We start from the raw sequence: 19237 nt of genomic DNA on the forward strand, positions 1-19237 counted from the left end.
CTTGCAGAAAATGTTGAAGTATTGATGAATAGCACAACGTCCCTTACGTACGTGAAATGACGTTCATTTACTGGTTAGTAAAAGAATGCAGCAACAAAAGTACAATTAACGTATATTATTGATCATGCACTCAGATTTATACAATGCCACATGTATTATTGTATTCCCCTTCATCGTTTCATCAAAGATCAACGTGATCTGTGAGTCACAATAGCGTCAAGCAACGTACACGTCAATGAAATCATGTTCAACGCATGCACAGTGGCGCACCTGCTCACGCATCGATCTAGACAGTCAAGTGCCGTCGCTCGTACAACCTGTGTTCTCGCTAGCTTCGTAGCCTGTTTCTCTTAGGAGGTTGCTCTCACAGAGGTGACTGAAACTCTGCGAGGTGTCATAACACCGAAGCACCATATTACACCCCTGATTATGGGAAGCTTTACCGTGATTGACATGCCGGGCCAGAGTTCACCATCGCAGCGAATCACCCACCCCCCTCCTTGGTTATAGGGGGGGGGGGGGTCTTGCACCACCCCAATCATCTAAGCGTGGGGGGTGCAACCACGTGCTCACGCCTATGGCTGATCGATGCATTTTATGCCGCTGTAGTGCGAAGACTCTAGCTAATAGGTTCACAATAACATCGACCAACCTGGATTCTTTGAAGTACAACAAAACTTCGATCAGCGCATGCTTGTTCGTACATAGGGCTTCCAGCGGAGTGTGGCTACCGCAACAGGGAATCGAACTCACGACCTTGCGCTCCGTAGCAACCATCGCGACGATTGAGTGTAAGTATATATCTACAGGTGTGAGATGCTGGCTGAATGCTGTAACTCTGACGTAGCGAAAGCTTTGCCTTCGATTATTTCGCATCCGCGCCGCGTTCATCTGTCACAGCTGCAGTTGTCACAGCTGTGCCACAAGAAATTTCTTTCTTTCACGTTCTTACAGCCGCATAATTCCACTGATGCATTTCTCTGGCTGAATAAAGGACATTGTTGCCTGATATCAACATCGGCTGAGTTAGCCAAACAACAGGTTCTTCTGTCTGCAACACTGTTCATACGGTACTTGGAAATACTATATATCGCAAGCAAGTTAACGGTTATCAAATTAACCTGCCTGCAAATAATCTACGCAACGCGGTTTCAGCACGTACTCGGGCCAGCCGGGGTATATTGGCGGTCATAAAATGTTGCGCTGCTATTCTCATGGACGTGAGTTCAAATCCCGGCCACGGCAGGCGCGTTTCGACGTGAACGAAACAAATAAATAAATAAACAAATAAATAAAATAATAAATCCTTACATTTTCATTTAGCCGCTCCAAAAAACCCAGGTGGCAATGCGGAGCCTCCCGCTACGCCGTGCCTCATAATCTATACCGTGCATAGTATTGACAATGTATATAAAATCTCAGATTTTTTTTTTAAACGATATACTTAACCTTTATGCGGTAAACGTCTAAATCAAGCTTTCGTTTCCCTCTCTCTCTTCTTCTTTTTTTTTTTTTTCGTAGGGTGGTTTTCAGCGCTCTGGAAATAAGTGAATAAAACCATTTTTGCCTTATTCTCTTATTTCCGCGATCATGCTTTCGAAAAGACCGAAGCTGGTGCGGTCTGGAAACAGTCCGTGTAAAAATATGCGCTCGTCCCTTGTAGTAGAGCCTGCAGTCGTTTTTAGCGGGGCTAGCTTGTCGCGCAGGAGTAAATTTTGAAACGGCAAAACGGGAGCAGCAGGGCGCTCTCGTTGGCGATGTCGACACAGCGAGCACTACAGTACGAACGCGACTTGATGAAATCAAAAAGAAAACGACTACACCGCTGCTTTGTTTCTAGCGCGGTTCGTGCCCGGAAGCGAGGCGCTTCCGCAAACCAGCCCGAGTTGCGCAACTATTCTGTCCGTCGTCGCCTTTCAGCGGCCGGGTGGCCGGACCTTTCTGTTCTTTTTTTCATTTGACAATCGAGTCTCGCGCGAGGATGGGACCAATGAGGCCCCGATGACCCACGGACGCCGACCAATCCGCTAAGTGGCCTTGAGAAATCGAGCGGCAGCCGTGAGGCGTCGCTGCTGCTGCAGCCGCAGCTACGAGTCTGCACCGTGCACCCTCGTGCGCCTTCCCTCTCCTATGTAGTTGCGTGCATCGCGTCAGAGCCGCCGCGACCGATGCAATTAGCGAGCACATCACGTTGTATCACTCTGTCTCCACGCACAAGTAGTTCTCTCAGTGGAGCAGCAAGCAAGTCACTATAGATTTAATACGGGCGAAGCTGAGACACGAATGCTTAGCCAGGGTACTAGTACCCTGGGTTTAGCGAATTCAAATATGTTTCGTTCTTTAAGTTGCGCGCTATAGTACGTGACGGCCACCCGCTTCTTCCCGCCCTACCCTTTTTCTTAATTACTTCTCCCATCTCTCTTGTCATTAAACATCTTGTTCTCCTCTATCTTGGTCAATCAACGCAGCTTTCCAATTTCCAGGCAACCGTTCCAACCGACAGTTACACTGCAGATATTTACGGTTTTCGAGCAGCGAGAACGCAAGCGTTGTTTTAGCCTTGCATTGACTTTTGGAAATGCAAAGCTAGTTCAAAGTTCTTTTAATTCGGAGAAGACCCTAATGATTGTGCTAGCTCACACATGCATATATGCGTGCGCACGGGGAGGGGGAGGGGGTCAATTTTGCCCATAGCTTTACTCAGTCGGACCTTTCATGCCATTTTTAATACGCAGTATTATGGCTACGCATGTTTTCTCTTTTTTTATGATAATGGCGACCAAGGACCCTTGATGTTGCAAGCCGGGGACCAATGGCAGGTCTTTGTGATAAGCACGTCATCGCTTCATTTTCATTTTTGCATCCTTGCGGAGCTTGTTGCACCCACTGACGGTGAACCCTGCCAACGCCTATGCACACAGGCGTTTTCGATTGTGACCCAAGCTGACATGGGTCGAATTCATCGATAGCGATTGCATCCTTCGCGCAATGGAAACCAATGTGGTTCAAGTTTTCGGTTTGAACGATCTTTGATAGAGTGCGCGTGACAGACTCCCTTCGACAAATGGCTTCGCGGAGTCTCAGAGGTGCAAATGCGCGTCAATCCGTCGCACGCTAGTGTTCTTGACGCTGCACGGAACTCGTGCGTCACTGGAGGCAGACGCGCACGCAGCGTGCACGTGGAGCGGTTGCGAGTGCGCACATGGTGCGCACAACAGCAGCAGCGTGGGTCGAGTGCTCGCGCGATTCGCAGCGGGGAGCGGTGTTGCGAGAGTGAGCGCTGAAGGCGGGGCCTTCACTTCTGCGTTATTTTAGCGTCGCTTAGTAAGCTGCAAAGCATTCATTGTTTCTTATTCTTGCTGAGAGGAAAAACTTCAAAAAAAAAAAAAAAAAAAGGCCGACGAAAGAATGCATTCGGCTGGCGTTCTGACATATCTAGAGCCAGTAAGTGGCATTATACTTGGCATACGTGCCAGTGTAGCGATTCTTCGCAAAAGAAATTCCTTTCTCGTTCGCACAAGTGTCACACGGCTTGGTTGTCTTAGCTCAACTCTTTTATGTTTATTTCTCTATGTTCGAAAGGCTTCGAGTAAATTCGAGAAATGACTCTATACAGGATGACTTTTAAGCAATGCCTGTTCATTATGATCTTATTTGAGTGAAAGATTTTACGTGACGCGGTGTGTGTGTGTGTTCTAGTTACCGAACAACACAACAGAAATTAAAAGTAAATATACAGGCCGGGTGTCTCAGCTAACTTGCACCAAGTATTACAAAAACAAACATGCGCGCTACATGTGTAGAATTGGCCCAGTATTGTTCTGAGCTATACGCAGCACGTCAAGATTTTTTTTCCAATCCGCCAAGCTGGGTAATCAACAAAGACCGCTTAATTAAATTTTAATTTAACAAATCTAGCGAAAAATCCTCAATGCAAAAGTTGTAGCTCTTGTTCTAGAACGTCGGAATATTTCATCCATGTTAAGATAACTGCCAATCCGATAAGCTGGGTAATTAACAACGTTTGAAATAGTAACGCTAACGAAAAATATTCAGTAGAAAAGTTGTAACGTTGGTTAAGTAACTTTGTATTATTTTATCTATGCTAAGATAACTGTCCTCTAATTTTTTATAGCTTTTCTTTCTAACGCGATAAATTAAAAAGTATACTTGGAGCCTGCATAGTACGAAATCTTTTATCTATAACGTCAGATGTGGTCCTTTGCTGACAGATTCCGTGAGTATCTCGAGTCAGTCGGCATTATGCGTTTGAGGTAAAGTGTTACGAATATATTATATACAAATCGTCGATCCGCTTCTGCAAATAGATTAATTTAATTAATAAGTGTTGACTGTTAGGTCCCACTGTCTGGTTAACCTTCCTGTCATTCCCTTGCAGTTTGTAGTAAAGTGTGAACAGAATGAAAACAAACTTGTGCACTATAGTAATTAAATTTAACACCAAATTCCATTTTTTTTTCTTAGTTGTAAAAAAATACATGGTTACCATAAAAAAAAATTATCTTCCGTCACTGCGCAGGAAGCTATGTTCAGTGCGTTCCTATCAACAGAGTTGCTTAAAACGGGTATACGAAAATCCACGTCAGATGTTTGTCAAACCCTCAAATTCAGAAGGTAGAGCAGAACTGCGTAACATTGCATTTTCACCCTTGCCTCAGTTAAGTCTCTCTCTCGTCCTCCTTTCTCTCTCTCTCTCCATGCAGAAACGAAGGCATGCACTGAAATAAATAAGCTCAGTTCTTTTTTTCAGCGCGCATGCCAGTCCAGTTACACGTGGGTGGGTTTTGCTGCGTCATAGAGAAATTCTTCATGAAAGAGAGATAAAGAAAAAAGAATACTGAGGAATGCCCTTTGATTGTCCGTGTCTGGACATGCCATGTGGATTTAATCAGAGCAAGAATAAAAATGCGCACAAAAACGGAAAGGACAGGCACTGACGCAGCCACTCTCGTCGTTCGCTATTCCGCATGCGATATCCGTTGTGCAGTGTCACGGCGTTTATATGAATCCTAAAGGCTGTCAACTTGGTTTGTCGGGCTTATAATATTACAGCGGACTGGCTGAACGCTGGACCATAGATATACGCAGGAAGGGGAGGAGAAAAAAGAAGGAAAGGCAGGAAGATTAACCAGACGCGCGTCCGGTTTGCTATCCTACGCTGGGGGAAGGGGATTAAGGGAGATAAAGAAGGGCGATAGAAAGAAGGGAGCATACAAAAAAGAAACAATACGTGCGAGCTTAAAGAACACAGCTGCGTTCCATAGCACTGGACTCAGGATCTCATACGTTCCGCTGTAGAGAGTCGTGTCACGGTGCCTACTGAAGGCTTGCAAGTACTGGACATAGAACATCCAGTACTTGTACGGACTGAGCGTAGGGGGATTTCAGCTTGCCGACGAACACGCGAAGTGTGTCCAACAGTGACTGAAGCACGATGATGCTTGGTTTGTCTTCCTCAGGCAACTGGTCAGGGTTCTCCATTGGGGGGGGGAGGAAGGAAGGGGTTAGATGAAGCGTTCCCCCCCCCCCCCTCCCAACTCCCTCCCACAGAGGCCCTTACGATGAGAACGCAGTGCAAGGAAGAGATATTAGGGGGGCGGCCGCTCCCTGCATCCCCTCTCCCCCCCCCCAGTCGTACGCGTATGCACTGGACTGTATACGATCGTCTAAGAGGAACTCTGTTAGCCAACCATTAAACAACAATGTACTGATTTCGCGCAGCCGGGTAATTTAAAATGACCAAACCATAGTCTGAAGAAGTGGCTTTTTGGGCTAGTTGGTTAAATGCATCAATATGTATCATAAAGCTAGCAGACACGGAAGATTGTGCCTCGTCCCGTTGTTTCTTTTTGGCCTATGTCTGCTAGCGATCTGTGATACCATTAGATATAGCCTGACAATTGCGAGGCCGATAATTTGGCTCCCAAAAATGTTACAATGATTCATTTCCTCCCGGGTGCCCAAACAACGATCTCATTAGTGACGTGCCGTGGTGACGGCAGGTTAATTAGGTGCGTCAACGTATACCAAATGCGCGGTACACGATCGCTTTTGCCCTTATCAGAATGCGGACGCCACGGAGGTTATCGACCTGGGAAAGGACAGTGCCTTGCTTTCCGAGACTTCAGCTGGATGTCAGAAGAGAAAAACGTATACAGAAGCAAAACATTTGCAACAGGAACAAGCCATGTGTGTGCACGCTTTAGATAAAGTCCTGTTATAGTGACGGCTCGGTAGATTGTGAGAACGGTCAAGCTGGTCAGGAAAAACGACAAGGAACGTCCGAAAGAGGTCATTGTCGCCTGACCGTGCTGTAAAATAAAAACTGCGAGCCAATCACACTCTGTGAACGGGGCTGACCAGCGAAGCTGTTTAGCGCACGACACACAGGTGACACAGAATTTCGAACCACAGCCGATTACACATCGTGCAACTAAATCCCAAATGTCTCCCGGAAAGACTTGAGATGGTACGCGCGTCTTTTTGCAGCATTCGCAGTTTCGAGACGTACGTCTTCTTGTCTGGCCTGCCGCATACGCTTGGCGTTTCGTGCACGACTTTAGTTGGTGTTTGCTGTCCGTGTATTCCCTTCCTACCTTTTAGTAAACCGGTGGTGAGTGCTGGGGTTTGCTCAATTTGTATGGCACACACGTTTTTGTTGACGCATAGCTAAAATGCATGCAACCCTAGCAATATACAGTGTTTCGCTGCAAGGTACTAGCAACCTCATACAATGTATCATGCGGACAACGAGTGAAGTGTTTGCCCCCGGAATACCGGCGCCCACTTTTGCGTCTTTTGTACCTCTGTCTTTTTTCTTTTTTTGTTATTTATGCGTGGTTAGACCTATGACGTATACCAGGCTTTAGACAAGACGGCACAACCCAAATCAAACACTACAGGGCCAGTCTGCTGGCAGATTAGAAATCACGGAACCCAGACGGAGGCCGGAGGTCAACAGTGGTCGAATAATGAAGCCGTGGCGAAGACCAATCTCCGTTTAGTGACATCTTTTAGCCGCGAAAGAGCACAACACAAAGGAAAGAAACACACAACGACAGGACGGGCGGCACCCCCGCCCGTCCTGTCGTTGTGTCACTAAGCAAGTACCAACTAGGCCAACAAACAGTCTTGTTAAAACATATTTCTAGTGCAACTGGCCTGCCTTCGTGTGTGTCTTCTGCGAGCTTGCTATCTAGTATCGACAAGATCGTCAGTTCCATCGTTGCAACCACCTGCCGTGCAAGATACATTGGTGCCGCCCGTCCTGTCGTTGTGTGTTTCTTTCCTTTGTGTTGTGCTCTTTCGCGGCTAAAAGATGTCACTAAGCAAGTACCAACTAGGCCAACAAACAGTCTTGTTAAAACCAATCTCCGTGCCGAAACGTCGGCTCCAGCCCGATACATCTTTGTTCGACTTCTGTTATATCTCGGAGGCTGCACGAACCGCAACCCAGTGCGAACAGTCCGTCACGAGTGAAATATCTGATGTGTGTGTTTAAAGGACAGCTAAGCACGCACGCACGCACCCCCCCCCCCCCCCACACACACACACACACACTTGTTTACCTGCGTCGGGAGCAACGGAGTTCTTGCGGGGGCGGTGTGCGGAGCGAGACCGTCGAGCTAGCTCAGAAATAACCCGCGCGAGGCAGGAACGAGTTCAAGGACTGACAACGCCGCTGCCAGAGCTCGGTCGTTTGCCGTCGTCGCTGTCCCACGCGAAGAAGTGTGCACGACGACCACGCTTGGCCGACGACCTACGTAGTTTCCTTGGCGCCCAGCACTGCAACGGCGCAGCGCATGGCCTGGCCGCCTCCCCGTAACGCCTCGGCGACTCGGGCCGTCTTGCCTTTTCTGGCTGCGTACCGCTACTTGTTTTGCCACGCGTATCCCCATTCATTTTCCTTAGTTAGCGCTGGTTCGAGGCAAAAAAATGCAAACACAAACACACAAAACGAATAATGTTGCTCGTTCCCTTTTCCTCCGAGACATCGGACACGTATACCGTTATTACTCGAATGTATACAGTGTACCTGGAGCCGATCACGAAGCCAGCGTCGATGTGACATTACGGGTCAAGTAACACTGACCAATATCCTTTTTTCTTGCGGGCCTTTCGGTCTTCACGAAATGAGAGAGAGTGAGGGGTGCAGGGAGGGAGAGAGAGAAAAGGGGGATGGGGACTTCGGCGATTCCTTAGTCTGTGACGTAATTTACTGCGACAGCAGAATTCTCCCGCGTGAGGACCGCCATACAAATAGAAGTGTTCAGAGAAGAGTGTCTATATATATATAAAAAATGGGGAAAAAAAAGAAAAGAAAATAGAGTGATTCGAGGCATAGCTTTGTTATTCCTGCAGCACTAGCCAGCGTACGTAAGTATAATTCTCGAGTTCAAGGTGGTTCAGGGGCTTTTAAAATACTACAGTAAGCTTTACAGCGGCTACCTACAAAGTAGCGATACCGAAAGTATACAATTCGTCAAAAGTATGACTTTCGCGAAATGCTGGGCCTTAATCATTTCCTGCAGTAGGTTCCGCCTAGTTATCATAGGACAGTCACTGGAAACTGCACTTTAGAACACAGTGCGATGTTATTTAGGACGTGTCCCTATGCATACGGAGGTATATCTCAGAAGCTCCAGTCTATATTATATGAGAACGTAAAGATCCTTTCGCTTAGCATCCGCACTGGACCGTATACCTAAGGTCATGAGGTTTGTAAGAAGAAGCAAAAAAAGAAATGAAATATGCCTGCTGTACGTATAATGTATCTTCTTTTTAAACCAGGAATACGTTATTCTAATGTGTCTCACTAATATTTAAGCAGGATTTTCGCATAACGTTCGCAGGCACTGCAGATATTTCACGTAAGCTATTTAGATGAAAGTTGTACACTCGAGATGTTTTAACAGCACCGTTTGCAAGTACTATAAGATATCTGTTCTTGACACTAAGGCCCGTATTCACAAACCAACCTTATCCTTACCTTTTGCCCTCCTTACCTTTTCGGCTCCTTAACGCGTTTCATAAACAAACCTTATGCCTCAGTCCAACCTTTCCTTAACCTTATCGCCGTGAAAAGGTGGCGTTCGATAAGGTAGCCCGGCAGGTACCTTAAGGCGCCACTTATGCCGCGCGCTATGACTGATTACGCGAGAAGCTTCACAATGCCAATAAAGAAAAGGTGACGAAACGATCGGCGTCCATAAATTAACGCTGCGGGTGTTCGGCAACCATCAAAATTCCATGGAAGAGTTCAGCGACGATGTGTTGCTGAGCAGGTTCCGCTTCTCGAAGCGAGCACTTCATGTCCCCGAGCTTGCCGCTGGAAACGGCCTCCACTACGTCGGTTTTCCCGTGCAACCGCTCCTTCAGCTGCTGGTGGCGCTCTGTTTCTGTGGCGCAGGTGCTTTTCAAATCGCGAATGGTGACTTCCACACTGCCCCGCATTATTAAACGTGTGAAAAAATCAGTCAGGGTACGGCGCGGAAGCCGACGTGTTTCTCTGCAGGATGGGATATTTTGACCTGTTTTTGCACTCACGTAGACGCTGCTCGGTCCGCAGCCGCACGTCGCTCTTGCTGCTTTGAACTGCTCCCATTTTCTCGTGTTGTCTTTCACTAACACCGCGTGCTATTGCAATTTTTCGCCATCACAATGCGACGCTTGCAAGTCGATGAACAGCGCTGGACCTTCGGTGAAATTCAATTTTCGCCTTTCTGTCGCAGTCAATAACAAGCCTATGTATGATCCGCGCAAACAGCCACACACGCGCACACGCAGGCAGACGGACAAAAACCGCTCGCAACTCCGCGCGCCTGTCGGTGCCCTCGTAGAAACCAGCGCTTCCTGGACCGGCGCGTCTGACTCCGCATGTGCCGGCGCGTCTACGCGAGCCGCCGGTTGCTATGACAACGGAAAAAACGTTAACAAAGAAAAGGAGCAAACGGCGCGGCCAGACGAGGCGCGTTCGTACCGAAACTTGCGCGGGTATGCGTTCCTGCATTTTTCTTATTGTTTTGAGGAGCATACAGCTTTTATTTCTTGCTAATAAACCAACAATGAGCAAGTAAAAGTTCATAGCCTCGCTCCCATGCTCGTTCCTTATGACGACAAGGCCGCCTTCCGTAAGGCTGCCTTAAAACCGAATAAGGCGATTTTGTGAAACGCACCGTGACCTTTTCTTATCCTTAAACTTTTCCCTTCCTTACGAAAGGCCGCCTTATAGCGTTAAGATAAGGTTGGTTTGTGAATACGGGCATAAGTAATGGGTTTGTAAACTTTACTTGCTTCAAGATATTTGTTTTAGAAGTTTCCGTTATTCGCAACTTTTTTTTTCTTCTAATTCAGGCCACAAGCAATCATTCTTCCTAGAGCTGGTATGATTCGGATTTCTCTGATTCATTGCAACAAACTTCATTCAAGTTGGTTTGGCGTAGCGCTGTTTGTTTGCGACACCGTGCGCGCCATTTGTGACTTGCATCAGTTGAAGCATAAACATCGAGAAACGTTCGATAGCGCAAAAAGAAAAAAAAAATGTTCACATTAATGTATGGAAAGGCGCAAATATTTGCCGGTGCCTTTCCGACCATATACGTACGCGTGGGTAAACACGCAAGCACGAATACGCTATCACGTCAGAATGAAACGCAAACACTGAAATACACATGAAGATCAGGGTCTCAACACCTTCTTCACTTGAGTACAAACATGTCGTCATGCCATCGTCGTGGCCGCCATGTTGCAACCGTCGTCACAACTTGGCAGTCGTCACACATGCGTTTGTGTTACGTGCTGCTGTTATGTAAACAAACATGTTTGTTCACCTGATAACGCTTTGAAGAACCCCAACCGGGGCTGGATGGCCAGTTACATGCGGTATGTTCTTCACGACATCGGTTACAGTAGTTTACGATATATGTACTCTTTTTTTTTTTGTTCCCAGATTCATCAAACTGATGTTATTCATCCACGAAGGCTTAGCTTTGGGTCTACAGCGCATTTTGGCATCCAGTTGTGTCACAATCGTACATATATCATAGAATACCCAGCATATAAGGGAGGGGCGTTGTACTTTGTTTATATATTTGCATAGGTCGGCAAACTCACTCATGAGTCGACTCACTCAGACTCACTCAGACTCATATCGAGACGTGAGCCTGAGTCTCAGTGACTCCGGGTGAGTAGAGTTTTTGTGAGTCTGAGTCCGAGTGAGTTCGGTCGGGAAAAATTTTGGTGAGTCTGAGTCCGAGTGAGTCCGGTAGAAAAAAATTTTGGCGAGTGTGAGTCCGAGTGAGCCCAAAGGCCAAAATATATTGCATGAGTGAGTTTGAGTGAGCTCCACATTTTTTGCCGACCTATGGTCCTGTCTACTCAACTTCAGCATTGCTATCAGCCTTATGTCGTCTCACGTTTATACTCACGTATAGTCCCACATACTTCAACGCGCTACCGTTCATAGGTCAGCTCAATATTTATTGATCAGATGCGTGAGTTGAGGAGGGAGAGGGGGAGGAGTCGCCTTGACCTCTCCCCCCAAACTTTTTCACGGGAAGTTACTGATAAAAATATCTCGTGTTTTAGTCATCTCATTCAATAAAAAGGTCCTTATTGAACTACAAACTCAGATAACTCGTATTTGAAGGTACGAAATCAAAAGATGCTAAGTAGCGCACCGATTATGCGAGATATTGGCGTTAAAGAGCATTGACATTATGCTAGAAAAAGGCTAATTATAGGCTAGCGGACTCATGAGTCGACTCACTCAGACTCACTCAGACTCAGATCGAGCCGTGAGCCTGAGTCTGAGTGAGTTCGAATGAATTATATATTGGTGAGTCTGAGTCCGAGTGAGCCCTAAGGGTAAGATATGTTTAGTGAGTGAGTCTGAGTGAGCTCCACATTTTTTGCCGACCTGTGTATATATGTACTACCTTGGCATGATAAGCGATACCATTACGGTGGTCGGATCCTGTGAAGAGTTTCAGCCGGAATAAAAGACGTGTCTGAGAAAAGTAATATTGAAAGCTGGCAAGAATAATGAAGGGGAAAAGATACAGACAATAAAAAACGCCAGGCCTGCGCTGAAACCGCAGCACAGTCACAGCGAAAGCTGGAAGAGCGGCGTTTCTAGAGCCCGTTGTCAGCTCTCTTGGGGCTACAATACAAGTACACTAGAAAGATACCCACTACGCCATAAATCACAATTTTTGTGAAGTTGGGAAGTATCTACTAAGCCATTATTCGTCATTCTGCGGAGAAGCGAGGCACCAGCCGCACGTCTGTAAGGCATTATGTGCACTTTGTTGACGCGACGACTGATGATGATGAAGAATTATGGCTCATCCCTTTGTAATGGGTTGGAAGCTTTAAACGGCCCACCAGTTAAGTAATTTGCAATGGGTGACGCCCGGTTGCTATTTCCCTCTCCCGTCATGCTGTATAACATACGTTGCCGTGGGAGAGAGACGGGGTGGGGTGAAGTACTTTACTGAGACCCCAAGTAAATGCATCATGCGCTTATGGGATCCTTTGGCAACCAATACAAATGCACTTGCGAGGAACCCACTGCGCTCTAAATCATTGTAATTTTACTGAGACCCCGAGGAAATGGATCATGCCCTGATGGGCTTCCTTGGCAACCAATACAAGTGCACTTGCGAGAAACCCACTACGCTCTAAATCACTGTAATTTATCTGAGACCCCGAGGATATGGATCATGCGCTTATGGGCTTCCTTGGCAACCACTACAAGTGCACTTGCGAGGAACCCACTACGCTATAAATCATTGTAATGTTTGAGAAGTAGGGCAGCAGGCACTGGGCCATTTTTCGTCATTCTACGAAGAGCCGTGGTACCTGCCAAACGCATGTAAGGCATTATGCGCACTTTGTTGATGCTGTGCCTAACGACGATGAAGAATTATGGCAGAGTCCTTTGTAATGGGTTGGAAGCATTCAACAACCTACTCATTGCGCAATTCGCATTGTGTGACGCCTGGTTACAGAATTCGCGTTGTGCGACGCGTTGCGCGACGCTTGGTGCTTATTTTACTCTCTACCACGCTATATTGCATATGCTAATGTGGTTCCTTCCCGACATGAAGTCTGTATAGGACCTTTCTGCATAGCAGTCCCAAGCACCGGAATGGCTCAGAGGTTGAATACTGGGCTCCCACGCAGAGGGCCCAGGTTCGAACCTCGTTCCTTCCTGGCATTTTTTTCTTATTTCGTTTTTTTTCTTATTTCGAGCGATACTGGTTACGGACACCGGCGGCGGCGGCGGCGGCGGCGGCGGCGGCGGCGGCGGCAGCGGCGGCGGCGGCGGCGGCGGCGGACAACTACGGCGCCAAAAACGGCCGGTGAAATGATCTCATAACAGCTTTCGCTGTAAAAAAGTTTATACACGCACTAGACACACGTATACATAAGCACACAACTTCCGATTGCCTGTGTTTAGGAGTCGTGTTTAGACCACTGACATCCACTAAAATATGGTTTAGACGATGAGGCTGGTGCCCTATCCCCCTTGCAAGGAGTAGCCCTGTTGATTCTGCGCAAACAATTGTTCAGCGCCGGCTACAAGCCAGGCAACACATGATTGACGCCACGGCCCGTATCCAAACAACCAGTGCCAGTGGTGAAATAGCAGAGTAAAAACAACAAAAACATGTTATTACAGTGACAGATACGTAAATTTTAATTTACATTCCCGTATATGTTACAGCAACTTTTTTTTTTCTTGTTCTCATTTCTGTATATATTTAAGCCTATTCCTTTTTTTTTCTTTCAAATTACTGTACATGTTTTAAACATTTTATTGCATTACCTCACTTACGCAAGGCCTTTAGGGGCCTGTAAGGTACTTTTAAATAAATAAATAAAAATAAATAAATAAATAAATAAATAAATAAATAAATAAATAAATAAGGAGGTGACAGAAGACATCTTTGAATGTGTTGTTGACTGATGCCGTGGAGCGCGAACTAGCGGCGAACAGGCATCGGGTGAAGCGATCGAGTCGTGCTTTGTCACTTTGTGCATATACATGAGATGTGAAAAAAAAAAAGGAAACATAAATAAATAAGCGAAAGAAAGAGTCGGCGTCGTCTCTTCCGACCCAGCAACAAGAGCGACTGGGGAACAATGGATCGCTCGTCGGAAGCGGCTTTGGTCGACGCCATGCCTCGGCTTACCGGGACCGGTTTGTGCCGGAGGTCAGAGTGCGACCAGACACCCTGACGCCGCCGCCGCCGCCGCACACGCCGCTCTACGCGTATCGCCTGGCGCAACTTTTGGTTTCGTCGCTCACGGCGCGCAAGCGGTGTTGTTCGGCGGAAGCGTTCTCTGAGAGACCAACAGTCGAACCTAGCACCTCCCGTATTGGTGATGGAAGCTCTACCACCTAACCACTGCTGCCGTGATCTCAAGCAAGCTGCCCGCGGCCTCAGACGGAATAAAGTTTTGTGACTTTGCTAAATAGTACTCGCATTATTTTCTCGCCAACTGCAATTAATAGCGGTTTGTTCGGGTAAGCAACAGAGACGGGAATGGTCTCAAGCAATTTTTTTCCTGAGGCACCCCATGCAGTCACTATGAGTTGAAACATCACCGTGGGACAAAAACTATTTCAGAATCAGCGTTCAGATTTTAGTCACTGTGGAAATCAGTATCCACATGTTTTTCAAAACCTGATGTCAAATCCCCTTCAGGAATGACCCATATATGGAATACGGGAAAGGCGCGCTCTTTCAAATGGCAGCGTTAGGTGACATTTTGTTTAAACTCTCTCTCTCTTCGCCCCCCCCCCCCCCCCTCCTCGCTCTTACCATCTTCACTATCCCGGCCCTTATGGTGACTGCGGCCCGCTAGCTGATGTGAGCTTGAGACCCCTGTTCTATACGAAAGCACATCGCAAATGCATTCATCACATTTATGTGCCGTTCTGATTTTTGTGATGCATCGCAATTTTTTGCATAGCATAATAAATAACAATAATACATTGTTCACCTATTGGATTTGACTACACGTCACAACGCATAAAGAAAAATATGCAATCTTTAAGCCGGAATCCCAAATAAAGAAAAATCATATTCTTCTTGGAAGTCTCAAAGGCTTTGATGTTTCCCAAGAAAAATCATTTTTTTAATTTTCTAGCAAGAACAATCTCTTTAAAGATGTCGAACAATTTTTCTTTTCTGAGCACTTTTGTGAAAGACAAATGTTTTAGGAAGGCTGCCCAATAAACTCTGTTGAAGCTTGCAGAATATGCTTTGCCTGCGCATGCAAGTTATTCTGAGCAGTGTAGCAATACTTTCACCCAATATTTCCTACGCATTTCGTATACTGCTAATCGCGAGGAGCAATGGCCATTGGTATACATACATACATACATACATACATACATACATACATACATACATACATACATACATACATACATACATACATACATACATACATACATACATACATACATACATACATACATACATACATACATACATACATACATACATACATACATACATACATACATGGAGACGAACACGGACAGACGGTCAGGCAACAACGACCAATGCTAGTACCTATTCATCAAGTCTTCTTCGCCAGCGGTACGTCGAGAGGCCATTTGCTCCAACACAGAGCAACACAATCCAAAAGAGATCAGGAACGGCGCCGTGCACGCTGACCCTCCTTTACCTGGTTCCTGTCTCTTTAAGTACGCGGGGGTCGTAGACTACGGCTCTCGTCAACTAAAATCACGCGACCGTTCAAATAAACGTGACCGTGTATTTCCGGAGCCCGACCCCGCGAGTGTCCACTTGCGAGTGTCAATCATCCCTCAAGCTACAGAAGTAGGCGTCTCCGCGTCTCTTCGGTGGACGTACTACATGTGTGTCATGGCCCTTGCGAACATTTTTAGATTATTTTTAATTATCTAAAAACGTTGGCCATTGCTCATGTCCGCCCCGCCACACGGCTGGATTGCGGAACACATGCGTCCCGTTTTTTTCCCCTCTTATTGTCCTGTACATGTATGTGTAGTGTACAATGTAGCCGCCTTTACATGACTTTTACAGCAGCGGGTCGCATTTCTTATCGTATCATGGCAGTATACTTTCCCGCAGCGTTTACACGTGACGCATTCTCGATATGAAACACGTCGGAACCCGTTAGTGCAGGGCTTAAAGGTTGGAGCTAGAGGGCCCGCCCCCCCTTGCAGGTCAACTGTAGCACTGCGGCACAAATTTGATAAGCGCTGGAGTAGATTTTTTTGGCAGTAGTGCTTTATGCAATAAAATTATAACTCTTCAATTTCCCGAATAAAGGTTTAATCGTGATTATTCGGTTAATGGGGCGTCAGCAAAAGAGAGAAAAAAAAACAAACAGGTATCGTCGTACTGCTGAATGCGATTCCCCGAGACACTGCACACAACGGGTTACCACCCTGTTCACTAAGCTTCTTGGGCAGCATACTCCAGAGAGCGTGAAACTATACCTGCTCGTGAATCAGTGAAGGTTCACCTTGGTCTCTTTAGGTCACCAGTCAACTTTCATTCGTTTAGTTGTGCATTACAAGTTGTAATGCCAAATACGCATGTAGTTTGCCCGCTTTTTTTTAGGCAAGTAGGCGTGAAATTAAAGTATAGCATTACTGTGCCTGAGGTTCTCATTGCAGCGCGTCAACTAATGTTATTTGCTTTAAGTTTACACATCTTTAACTCTTTACATCCCGAGTTATTTTTGAAAAATCGTTTCCAAAATGCCTATGTGTTTTTGTGCTTGACTGAAGTGGCACATCGGGTAGATACCCGAAATACACTCGGAATAATATTGGCTTCACTACACTGTGATCATCCCAAGCACATCTGATTTGGACGATCCCAGTGTCGGTAATTGCCGATCACTTAACCTCTCGCAAGGTTGTAATCAAGGCAAATGTTATGAATAATGATTGTCATTGTACAACCTCAGGATTCATAGAGATAATCAGCATTCAGCTGATTACCTTCATAACCGCGATAGCCAGACGAGGAATGGAGGCATTCTTGCTGTCCCGTCGTCTGAAGAGTTTATAGCCGCTTACAGACTGAGGGATAGCTAAAGCCGCCAATTTATGCAGAGCACCCTACGGGGAACACATGCAGTAACATTAGTAATAAATGAACGTACCGACCAACTTCTACGCCATGCCATCTACAATTTCTTTTTTGTCCCAAGAATCATCGCCGTGGGAACAGAGGGAGGGGAGGCAGGGAGAGCGGCAGCCATCCTTCCCCCCCTTTCCTCTCCTCGCCCCGTAATACCTCGTCCTTGAAATGCTTTCTCATCGTAAGGGCCTCAGTGACCGGGGATCGAAGAGGGGGAAGGGGAGGAGCGCTGCGGCGAAATTTAAACCACTTCGCCCCCAACCTCTAATAAGAATCTTGCGCCCGTCTATGCCTAGAATGGTGCTCGAGATCTCATTTCTCAGTCACGCAAATGTTTTACAATATTTGATTTTGCGTCTCCTTTAGACCATCTATGACTTGAAAGTGCAACAGTGCAGTCGGTAGCCGATTTTTTAGGACTTTCCGATTATTCGGAATCGTATGCTGCAGCGACACGTACTTATGCATACACGGCAATAAAAATTTCGGCGGCCGTTGCGCAATCTTCAGGATAACTTCTTCTTGGGCGAGTCGGTGCCTACTAAGCATATTGTAGTAGCGAAAAGTTCGAGAAAGAAAGGGAACAGAAGAAGGGAAGACAGGCTTTCTCTCCTCTCCTTCATCTCTTTCCTTTCTTATTCGAACACTGCACAATACAACAGGTTTAGTTACGAAATCTCTCGCGGATACTTCATATTATATTGCTCTGTGTCGCCGATGAGGGAAAGTAAATGGGGGAGGGGGGGGCAATCATATAAACAGTGCAGAAACTATAAAAGTAGCATTTCTGTTACCAGAGCCAGAGTCCTTAATACGCGATAAGGATGTTGAGTAGTCGAATATAACATTCTGTACAATAGGGGCGTAGCCAGGAATTTTTTCTCGGGAGAGAGAAGGTGCTCACCTGCACTTTATGTACGTTCGTGAGTGTTTGTATTCCGAGGGGAAGGGTTAACCTTCCCCATCCCCCCATCCCCCCGGCTACGCCAGTGTTGCACTGATCACCATGCATGTTTTCGCGTTTATCGGCATCGGCTGCCCCATTTTACATATGGCTGTGGCCGACAGATCTGTCCATGGTGTCACAGCGCCTACTTATTACAAAGAAAACAGACGAAGAGCCGACGAAGGCCAGCACGGCGACTTCAGTTTTGAATCAAGTAATTACCTGTAAAGAAACGGTGGAGGGCCCAATGAAGCTTTATGTCGTTATGCAATCGTACTCTGCCAGCAGGAAAGCGACAGCAGTTCCAAATATGAAGAGCAGAGCTCAAGACGTGTGCGTTTCGAAACGCGTATATATGTTTCTCAATGGGGGTCATCCGAAGAGCATCATATACGTAGCTTCCTCGACTCAGAAAAAACTAATAAAAGTCATTCAATTTACGCAAAACAAATGACGTCTGTGGACAAATGACGTCTGTGGACAACTAGTCGAATATGATTGGACAAAAAGTGCCGTAAATATATATCGCGCGTGAGAACGCAGGCAGTGATTCATGTTTCTTCACGCATGCTGTAAACTCCATGCGTCAATGAACATTAATGAAGTTCCATGGAATGTCGTACGAAATTTCAGTTTAAGCATTTTCTACGAAAAGGTGAGACCGGTATAACAACAGATCTGGTTAAACACGGAGGAGAAGTTATTTGAAAAAAAAAAAAAAAAAAAAAACTTGCTACACTTTGCACTCAGTGCCTCAAAACGATTGTTCCAGTGAGCTGCAAAAATGCCCACATTATACTAATACACAAGAAAGGAGATATAAAAAGCTTAAATAATTATAGGCCAATCAACTTACTTCCGTTGATATACAAAATATTTGCAAAGGTAATTTCAAACAGGATAAGGGAAACATTTGACTTCAACCAACCTATAGAAGAAGCCGGTTTCAGGAAAGGCTACTCCACGATGGATCACATTCATGTGATCATTCAGGTAATGGAGAAATCTGCTGAATGCAACAAGCCCTTTATTTAGCCTTCATAGACTACGAAAAGGTGTTCGACTCAGTAGAGATGCCAGCAGTCTTGAAACCACTATGTCGACAAGGAGTACC

Source organism: Rhipicephalus sanguineus, chromosome 2 (genome assembly GCF_013339695.2).
Source record: "Rhipicephalus sanguineus isolate Rsan-2018 chromosome 2, BIME_Rsan_1.4, whole genome shotgun sequence".
NCBI lineage: Eukaryota > Metazoa > Arthropoda > Arachnida > Ixodida > Ixodidae > Rhipicephalus > Rhipicephalus sanguineus.